We start from the raw sequence: 9,712 nt of genomic DNA on the forward strand, positions 1-9,712 counted from the left end.
GCATGGGGAACTGAAGTTCCAGGTGAGGGAGAGGAAACCGAAAGCTGTGACAGAGGCGGCAGAGATCGCAGATTTTATTTACCAAATAAGAAAGCCCTTAGGTGCTGAGGGGAAATCTGTAGGTAAACCCAAAGAAACCTACAGCAAGTACTCTCAGGGACCAGGGAAAAACCAGCAAGGGGGAGGGGCCCATGTTGAAGGGAAGCCCTCAGACATGAAACCACAAAGACCTCAGATTTTGGAGGGAAAACCAAAACCAGATGAGAAAGACTCAAAATACAGCAGAAAATGTTATTTCTGTCAAGGAAAGGGCCATCTAATCTCAGAGTGTGAGAAATTAAAGCAGCTAAAGGGAAATTTGCCTCATGATTTGAGTGGAACCAAGCCAAAAGCTGTGTTCTGTGTCCAGACAGAGCAAAGCTCCTTGCCACTGAGGGAGCCTGTTGCCATGGCTACTCAATCTGGAACAGTTACATCAGGCTGAGGAAAATGGTCCTCTGGTGGAGGTCAAGCGCTGCTTACTAGTGAGAACAGATTCACAATTGTTTGAGACCGCAGGGGTGGACGTAGGAATACTTGACCATCAGTATAGGGGGCTAAGGGATACTTGTTCCCAGGTGACCCTGTGCCATCCAGATATTATCCCTAGGAAGTATATAATCCCAAATGAGAGCTTGAAGGTGGCAGGGATTGAGGGACAGGTGATCTCACTGCCAGTAGCTGAGGTACCTGTGAGCTTTCAAGGCTGGAGGGGAGTTTGGCGGCTAGCGATTTCATCGACTCTGCCAGCAGCCGTGCTCGTGGGAAATGACCTGGCTGAACATGTGAAACGGGTGCTAGTGATTACACGCTCACAAGCCACCACGGGGACAGTTCAGGGGGGTACTGAAGGGCCCGAGGCGGAAGCAGATGAGGGTAGTTCCGAAGCTGTGGTAGAAACCTTAACCACAGACAGCAAATTTGGCCAAGAGCAAAAGGCAGATGCCACTCTCCAAAAGTGTTTTGAACAGGTGACAGACACCCAGTTAACACCTGAAACCCCAGCGAGATTTCGCGAGGAAAAGGGAATTTTATATAGAGAGACCCTGATGAATGTCTCAAAAGGGGGAGATGGGATCAGAAGTCAGCTAGTGGTACCTGAAAAGTATCGCCCCATGATCTTACAAAGGGGGCACTCTGACATGTTTGCTGCGCACTTAGGGGTGAACAAAACCCAGCAGAGAATCACACAAAATTTTTACTGGCCTGAAATAGGGAAGCAGATCAAGGAGTTCTGTAAACAATGTGATGTGTGTCAGAGGCAGGGGAATAACCGTGACAGGACCAAAGCGAAGTTGTGCCCTTTGCCTGTGATTGACACACCGTTCAAATGTATAGGAGTGGATATTGTGGGACCTTTGCCCAAGGCCACAAAGAGGGGGAACCGGTTTATTCTCACCATTGTGGACCATGCCACGAGGTACCCCGAAGCCATACCCTTGACTAACATCGAAACTAACACAGTGGCAGATGCCTTGGTGGGGTATATGTCCAGGATGGGATTTGCCTCAGAAATAATCACAGATTTGGGCACCTCGTTTACATCAAAGCTCATGAAACGGTTATGGCAAATCTGTGGAATTAAACACAAGGAAACCACTGCCTATCACCCTGAAAGTAATGGGTTAACGGAGAAGTTCAATGGGACTCTGATGCGCATGATTAGGGCTTACTTGGCTGAGAATCCAAACAATTGGGACCAGAAGCTGCAATCCCTTTTGTTTGCTTATCGATCAGTGCCCCAAGCCAGTACCGGGTTCAGTCCGTTTGAACTTTTGTTTGGGAGAAGGGTGAAAGGTCCACTTGATTTAATCAAACAAAATTGGGAGCAGATCACCCAGGATGACCCACAAGACGTTGTGACATATATAGACTCTAATGAATGACCCGAAGAGAAACCTAGAGCTAGCAGCAGAAAACCTGCAAGCTCAGAAGGTCCGAAAGAAAACCTGGTATGACCAGCAAGCCAGGGAGAGGCACTCTAACCCAGGGGAGGAAGTACTTTGGCCTAGGCCCTGCAAAGAGAACGAACTGCAGCTGGGTAGCCCAGAAAGAAAATACTTGGGTCACATAGTAGGGGGAGGAATGATCAAACCCCTGGAGGCCAAAATAGAAGCCGTTCGTGATTGGCCCAGACCCAACACCAAGAAAAAAGTCAAATCATTTCTTGGGTTGGTGGGCTACTACAGAAAGTTCATTCCGAGGTTTAGCGAGATGGCGACTCCGCTGACCGATCTGACGCGGAAGAAGACTGATGACCGCATCCCGTGGACCAGCGACTGTGAGGAGGCGTTCCGGAGGTTGAAGGAGGCGCTCATCAATTATCCAGTGCTGCGTGCTCCAGACTTCGACCGGGAGTTCATCATCTACACCGATGCGTCTAACAGCGGGGTAGGAGCAGTTCTTTGCCAGGAGGATGAAAATGGTGACCAGCATCCAGTGTCCTACCTGAGTAGGAAACTCCAGAAAGGTGAGAGACATTTGGCAACCGTGGAAAAGGAGTGCCTGGCCATAGTATACGCGATCCAGAAGGCCAAGCCTTACATCTGGGGAAGACATTTTATTCTGTGCACTGACCACTCACCACTGCAGTGGTTAAAGACAATGAAAACCCATAATAGTAAACTTATGAGGTGGGCTTTAAACCTGCAAGATTATGACTTTGAAGTGAAGGTGGTCAGAGGGTCCATGAACTGTGTTGCTGACGCCTTGTCAAGAAGACCCGAAGAGTGAAGACGGCGAGGAAACATGGACTATGTAGATTTTGGTGACCAAAAGTTAAATGTACTTGTTTATTAAACATGCTTGGTTTGTATTAATAAAGGTAACTTAATGTATGGTAAATGTTAATATTTAAATGCAGAAGTGTTATGTTTAACCTAGAGTGTAAGTATGGGATTGTATGTTATTGTATAACTGTTATGTGTTTTGATCCTGGTTGTTTTTTTTGGAGAAAAGCACTTTAGCTTTTCCCCTGCAAAACAACTTATAAAGAGGGGAGGTGTTACATACAGCACTGATGGTACCTGTCTGTCATGGGTTTGGAGGGAAAGTTCCATCCTATGGGGAGTGGAAGGCGGGACATCAGGGGGGAGGAGCTGTACTGTATATATATTTGGAGCTTGTGTGGAGTTGAGGAGTTGGAGTCTGTGTGTCAGACTGAGTACAACTGTGTGTCAGTTGGTACATACCTGATAGGTTCAGGTTTCTTTATAGGTAGCCAGAACTGATAGGTTCAGGGTCTGTGCTTTACTTTAAAGTGTTCTGTGTGAACCAAACTGTTGTATGTATGATTGAGACTAAGCCACGTTACAGTATCTTATTTACTTGATCTTTTTATTTACCCTGTTTGTTATTTAAATAAACCTTGTTCTTTTGTTTGTTAAAAATCCATTCCTGGTCTGTGTGACTCCTTATAGGGAATGGTTGGTGGCAGCTTAATTAAAGTGTGGCATACTCCGGTAGGTCTGGGGTTGTCACAGATGTCAATACATATCCTGCCTAGATCTAACAAAAGGGTTTTGGCAAGGAGAATTGACCCCAAAGATCAGGAGAAGACAGCCTTCTGTAGCCCTTTTGGTTTATACGAGTTCCGTATCTTGAGTTTTGGATTAAGAAACTCACCAGCAACATTCCAGAGACTTATGGACAAAACTTTACAAGGGCTTAGCGACTTCACAGTGGCTTACATCGATGATATAGGGATCTTTAGTCACTCCTGGAAAGATCACCTTTATCACTTAGAGACAGTGCTGCAAAGAGTGAAAGCAGCTGGGCTAACAGTGAAAGTGTGCAAATGCCAGCTGGGTAGCCCTGAGCTGAAGTATTTAGGTCATGTAGTAGGGGGAGGTAGAATCAAACCCCTAGCAGCCAAAGTGGAAGCTATTAGTAACTGGCCTAAACCCACCACCAAGAAAAAGGTCAGATCTTTTCTAGGGTTAATTGGCTATTATAGACGGTTTATTCCCAGATTCAGCGAAATAGCTGCTCCCTTATCTGACTTAACATGCAAGAAAAGTGCTGATAGTATCCAGTGGACCAGCAGCTGTGAGGAGGCATTCGGGAAGCTGAAGGAGGCGTTGATGACCAACCCAGTCTTAAGAGCTCCGGATTTCCAGCGTGAGTTTACCATCTTCACCAATGCATCCAACACCGGGTTAGGTGCCGTACTGTGCCAGAGTGACGACAACGGAGAACTTCATCCAGTGGTGTACCTGAGCAAAAAGCTACAGGCAGGGGAGAGACATCTTTCTACCATCGAAAAAGAGTGTCTTGCTATCGTGTACGCTTTTCAGAAACTTAAGCCATATATTTGGGGAAGATTTAGAGGTTCGAGTAATTAAAGGGACTCAGAAATGTGCTGCAGATGCCCTCTCTAGAAGACCAGAAGACTGAAGAAGAAAAGAATGGACTCTTAGCATGGTGAAAGTAATAAAAGTTTGTTGTACATGTACCCACTGATATATGTTATTTGTTATGTAAGCAGAAGAAATTGATTGTAAGTATTTTTAAATGTGGTAGTCTATTATTAAGCTTATACATGAATGAACTTTGAAAATGTTAATGGATGTAGTGGAATAACATGCAGGTAAGAGGTTTACTTAATGTTTATGCAAATGTTTATTAAATGTAATAGTGTTATTAGAATAAATGTATTGTTGTATTGCTCCTCGTTATTCATGAGAGGAAAGCACTTTAGCCTTCCCCCATGAAACAACTCGTTAAGGGGGGAGGTATTGTAACATACAGCTCTGCTCTCACCTGTCCGTCACAGCTGGGCAGGGGAACATCAGCCAATGAGAGGACGGAGGGTGGTGCAGAAGGGGGAGGAGCTGGATTATATAAGGAGTGTGTGTGATGTGTGAGAGAAAGAGTTTTGGAGGTTGGGGAGATGAGTGAGATAGATTTGTGAGAGATAGTCAGTGAGGGAAAAGTCTGTGTGAGGTACATTAAATGAGAAACTTGATTTACAACCTGATTTACTACCTGTGATTCACTCCTTTTATTTTGTCAAATCAATAAACACAGTTTTTGTTTTAGAAGAAACACTTGTCCTTTTTGATTACTGAATAAACTTTGGTGGCAGCAGTAGAAGAAGAGTAGTGAGACCTCTGGGAGGCCTGAGTTGGTAGAGGCGTCAGAGTGGTCCGCTACAAGCAATTTTCCTCATGGAGAATTATCCAGTGCTGGAGGATCCCAGAATATGTTGGAAGAAGACAGAAGTGAGAACAGCTGGGATGTGGCTGTCCTCAAAATAGTTTGAATAGCTGTTTTTGGATTTAATGAAATGGTGAGGCAAAAGTGTGAGTGAGTGCAACACATGCAACAGGGAAACACACCATTTAACCTCTCAGATAAGATAATGTTGCCATGCCCACTCCGTAGAATGCAGACTAGGAAATTATGCTCCAGTTTCCAAACCCTTTCCTTGAAGCAGGCAACCTGGGAAAGAAAAGCTGTATGAGACCAAAAGATCTACTAATGTGTTATATACATGTTTTCCAAAAGATATTCGTGGGGCTGCCTTTGAGGCTGATGCGGAAACTTCAGGTGGTGCAGAATGCGGCGGCCAGACTCCTTAGTGGAGTGAGAAAATGCTAGCATATTTCACCTATTCTGGCCATGCTGCACTGGCTGCCCATTTGTTTCTGCATCGACCTCAAAGTTTTAATGCTTACTTATAAGGCCCTAAACGGTTTAGGACTTCGATATTTGGTGGAACGCCTGCTCCCACCAAGATCTACCCGGATCACCCGTGCAAGTCAGGAGGTGAAGCTGATGCCGAGGGAGGCCCAGAAGGAAAAGACATGAAATTGGGCCTTCTAGGCAGTGGCTCCTTGCCTTTGGAACAACTTGCCTCCAGAGATTTGTGAGGCCCCGTCGCTCGGTATTTTTAAGACCCATCTAAAAACGTGGATGTTTAAGCAGGCCTTCTCTCCAGATAACACTTAATCTTTCTTTCTTTCTTTATTCTTTGTTATGTTTGGGATGTGATGGTACTGTGGGCTAAACCGCAAGAAGCCTGTGCTGCAGGGTCAGAAGACCAGCAGTCGTAAGGTCAAATCCACGTTGACAGAGTGAGTGCCTGTCGCTTGTCCCAGTTCCTGCCAACCTAGCAGTTCAAAAGCATGCAAAATGCAAGTACATAAATAGGTACCACCTCGGTGGGAAGGTAATAGCGTTCCGTGTCTAAGTCACACTGGCCATGTGACCACGGAAGATTGTCTTCAGACAAAACACTGGCTCTATGGCTTGGAAACGGGGATGAGCACCGCCCCCTAGAGTTGAACACGACTGGACAAAAATTGTCAAGGGGAACCTTTACCTTTACCTATGTTTGCCATCTTGAAGAATTTGCCTATTGTTTATTCCTTATTGTTCATTGTTTATTGTTTAATGTTTATTCCTGTAGTGTTGGAGGGCAGTCTTACAGACCACATACAGCCAGAAAGGCAGAAAAGTGGATGCTCAATCAAGTCAAACCTTAACTTTCACTAGGGGAAAGAAATGACTAAACTGATACTATCCTACCATGCAATTAATGGAAATACAAAACTTACCAGAAAAGAAAGTATTGCTGGAAAAAGTAGGAATGGATAGTAGGAAGATCTAAAAGAAACACAGATGTTAGTTTTCAAGACCTGAGCAGAACTTACTGGAAAAGACAATAGTGCTAAGAGGGGGGAAATAGGAAGAGAAAACAACCTCATATGAGATGTTATTGTTTTGCAAGATCTGAGCAGAGCTCTTAATGATAGGACATTTTGGAAGTCATTAACTCACCAGCCACCACTAGTGACTTGATAACGCGTAACATCTTTGGAGGTTTTTTCCCTTAATTACTGAACAGCTGTATAGTGACAAGATGGGTGGAATGGTTGAAACTATGACAGGATGTCAGCACCAAAGCTCTGCTAACATCAAGTAAAACTATCCCCAGCCACAAAGCAAAAGCTTAAACAAGTGAGCTTCTAAATATTTGTTCTCTATTCTTTTTAAAATATATTTTGAAATATTTTTACAACCAGACACAGAATCTCTTATTGTTTAGCCAGGAAGAACTTTAAAAAAACCTCTCCTCCTTGTAGTCAGCTAATTGGGTCCAAATTGACAGGGTCAAAAGTTCAGATTGCCCCACAACAGGAGCTGATTTCCCCTTTGAAGACTTGTGTCTGGAACCTGGTCTCAGAATTTCTGAGAGAATATTTGCTGACATCACTCAGGGTTGGGAGAAACACAACTGCTTTGTGGTTTTGTAATGCTGAAATCCTTTGAATATGCTTTATAAAACTGTATCCTAATTCCCTGGTGATACATGGCAATATGTCCCTTTCTGAAGGACAGTCACTCCATTACTTTATTTAAATCAAGGCTGTTTGTTTTGGTTTTTTAACTCTTGAAAGGAAACCTGCCTTTTGACTCTGTGATCTTTCATTACTATACAGCCTTCTCAGCATGAAGTGGCAACACTTTATCTACTTTGAAATGCCCCTGCTGGTAAGCCCATTCCACTCAGTTTATAACAAAGTGACTTTTTTGCCTTTTGAGGGACTTTCTTGAGGGTTAGTATTTCAGCCCCTGCAGCCTCAGTTCTTTCCAAAGGAAAAAAAGCAGGTGGGCAAACGATTCTCTTTCAAGATAAGTAAGATTAGTCTTTTCAGATTGTATGAGCTATTTTAAATTTGGGAACATTTAGGGTCACTTGTTTCTGCAGAGGGGTAAATCAGTTTTACTTTTGAAAAAGCATAACTCAAAAACCCTTTGCCCAAACTTGCCCAAATTTGGAACAGAGCAAGAGGAGACTGTCAGACAGATGAGATATGTGCCAAATGTGGTGCTGATCTGAAATCCAGTTTCAAAGGCTTAATTTTCTGTTTGGGCTGCTCCATTTTAAAAATTGCCTTTTAGAATGTTGATTTCCTCTGCTGTGCAATAACACAGCTGCACTCTTGCATAATAATACTCATGATCCACAAAGCTCCCCAACTTTTCAGTTTTTTTTACAATGAAGCTGTCATGAGTTCTGCTGAAGCAGATCTGGAATCTGAGGGGTTAATTACAGCTGAGGAGAATGCTAGGCAATCAGAATCACAGGCAGCTGAATCACCACCAGATTCTCCTCCCCCAGTAGCCAGAGTGAGGGATAAGCTTCGGCAAGGACTTATGACACGGAGATCTAAAGCCCGCATGAATGCTTCCCATAGAAACATCAGGTTGACCAGCCCTATTAGCAGAATGAGGTGTTTAGATGGCTGCTGTTGCTATAAAATCTGCACCCAGATGCTGGCAAGCTTGTGGAAGCAACAAGTCAAATCTCTGGCTCGCATCCACGCTCCTGATTACCTCGAACCTTGTTCTCTGAACCCTTGGCGTTGGACTCTGACCCTGGACTACGTTGTGTGATTTGGCTTTGGACCCTGACCTCGGATTACGGTTTGTGATTTGGCTTTGGCATTTTGATATCGGCTCTGCATTCTCTGAACTTGTGACATTGGACTGGCTTATCAGACTCTGCTGCTGAAACCCCCGGGAACATGACAGAAGCCTGCAAAAGGGCATTCTGTAAAACTGACAGTTGTTGAACAAGATTTAGTAGTCTATCACATCACTATGCCATGTTACTGTGTAGCAGGAATGGAGACATAAATGAAACAGGATTATTCCCTTCTACTTCCTTTTCTGTCCATGAGCACTGAAACTACTGCTTTTGTTATATGGTTTAGATCTGTGAAAATCATGACTGGCCTGCTGCACAAGTCCCAGCCATTTAATAGTACATCTGCCTGGAGAGGAATTTAATTTGTGCAGTTGATTTTTCTGACAGATTTGGGCTCCTTGATTTTTATGGAAGAGTGAGTTTGTATTTGACTGTTCCTGCTTCATGTTCTTGGTTCCTCCAAGCTCTGACACTTCCTGGAGTTTATTTTTTTAATGGTGATTGATTCTCCATATTTTAGAATCTTATTCCTATAATTAGATGGCGTGCATCAAATAATAAAGTCAGCAAAATTTTAGACCTGCCTTTAAAATCTACAACAAATTTGGGGATGGGTGGGAGAGAGCAGGTTTCTTTATAGCCTGACGTCAACAATTTGAATATTTTATGGTGAGGTTTTATGCTTATTTCAGGTTAGAAGTAAAAAGTAGTGAAAACAAAGCTTGCCATAACACACCATATGGGAAATCAATACAAATGACTGCCTGTTATCCAAGCTATCAATATCAATTCTATTCTCATTTGAGATTTCAAGAACATCTTAACGGTAGTTCATGTGATGCAGTACCTGTCTAGCTAACTTTATTGGGTATCTTGTGTTCACTTTTGGGTGCCACAATTGCAGAAGGATGTTGACAATCATTCCAAGGAGAACTGCAAAGATGATAAAAGGTGCAGAAGGCAAGTCACAGGCTGAAGGCGCTGGATCCATTTAGCCTAGAGAAAAGAAGATTAAAAGGAGTCAGGTTGACAGCTCCCAGATATTGAAAAAGGATATCAGTTCAGGGGAAAGGGAGGGGGTGGACAGGAATTTTTTAGCAATGGGACCAATCCAGTGAAAAACAATGGAGACCCAACTAATATCTGAAAAATTTGAACAAGTAGCCATGTTAGTCTGTTGCAGCTGAAACAAAGAACATCTTAAAAACCAATTAACTTCTGTTTGACCATGATTTC

At 43.5% G+C, this 9,712-nt stretch overlaps 1 long non-coding RNA gene across 1 annotated transcript; it reads right to left on the reverse strand.

Moving 5' to 3' along the window:
• Positions 1 to 5,029: 5,029 nt before the first annotated feature.
• Positions 5,030 to 9,472, reverse strand: LOC144583512 (uncharacterized). Its single transcript, XR_013537314.1, has 3 exons — positions 9,324 to 9,472; positions 6,600 to 6,648; positions 5,030 to 5,481 (listed from the first exon to the last, which is right to left on the reverse strand). It is a non-coding gene; the product is annotated as an uncharacterized LOC144583512 (long non-coding RNA).
• Positions 9,473 to 9,712: the final 240 nt, after the last annotated feature.

The sequence above is a fragment of the Pogona vitticeps genome, chromosome 6 (assembly GCF_051106095.1).
Source record: "Pogona vitticeps strain Pit_001003342236 chromosome 6, PviZW2.1, whole genome shotgun sequence".
Taxonomy (NCBI): Eukaryota; Metazoa; Chordata; class Lepidosauria; order Squamata; family Agamidae; genus Pogona; species Pogona vitticeps.